Source organism: Triticum aestivum, chromosome 4B (genome assembly GCF_018294505.1).
Source record: "Triticum aestivum cultivar Chinese Spring chromosome 4B, IWGSC CS RefSeq v2.1, whole genome shotgun sequence".
Lineage (NCBI taxonomy): Eukaryota > Viridiplantae > Streptophyta > Magnoliopsida > Poales > Poaceae > Triticum > Triticum aestivum.
In genome coordinates, this window is record NC_057804.1 from 291,495,979 (window position 1) to 291,496,878 (window position 900).

Consider the following 900-nt stretch of genomic DNA (forward strand, 5'->3'; position numbering starts at 1 on the left):
TAACGCGAGTCGAGGGGAACGTCGTCGCGGTAGCGACGACGGACGCCGAGACGAGCACATCACACCATTGCCACCCTGTCTTAGCGTAACGCGAGTCGAGGCGGACGTCGTCGCGGTAGCAACGACGGACGCCGAGACGAGCACGTGACACCATTCCCACCCTGTCTTAGCGTAACGCGAGTCGAGGGGGACGTCGTCGCGGTAGCGACGACGGACGCCGAGACGAGCACATGACACCATTGCCACCCTGTCTTAGCGTAACGCGAGTCGAGGCGGACGTCGTCGTGGTAGAGACGACGGAAGCCGAGACGAGCACGTGACACCACTGCCACCCTGTCTTAGCGTAACGCGAGTCGAGGCGGACGTCGTCGCGGTAGCGACGACGGACACCGAGACGAGCACGTGACACCATTCCCATCCTGTCTTAGCATAACGCGAGTCGAGGGGGACATCGTAGCGGTAGCGACGACGGACGCCGAGACGAGCACATGACACCATTGCCACCCTGTCTTAGCATAACGCGAGTCGAGGCGGACGTTGTCGCGGTAGCGACGACGGATGCCGAGACGAGCACGTGACACCACTGCCACCCTGTCTTAGCATAACGCGAGTCGAGGCAGACGTCGTCGCGGTAGCGACGACGGACGCCGAGACGAGCACGTGACACCATTCCCACCCTGTCTATCTTACGGTTACGCGAGTCGAGGCGGACGTCGTCGCGGTAGCGACGACGGACGCCGAGACGAGCACGTGACACCACTCCCACCCTGTCTTAGCGTAACGCGGGTCGAGGCGGACGTCGTCGCGGTAGCGACGACGGACGCCGAGACGAGCACGTGACACCATTCCCACCCTGTCTTAGCGTAACGCGAGTCGAGGCGGACGTCGTCGCGGTAGCGA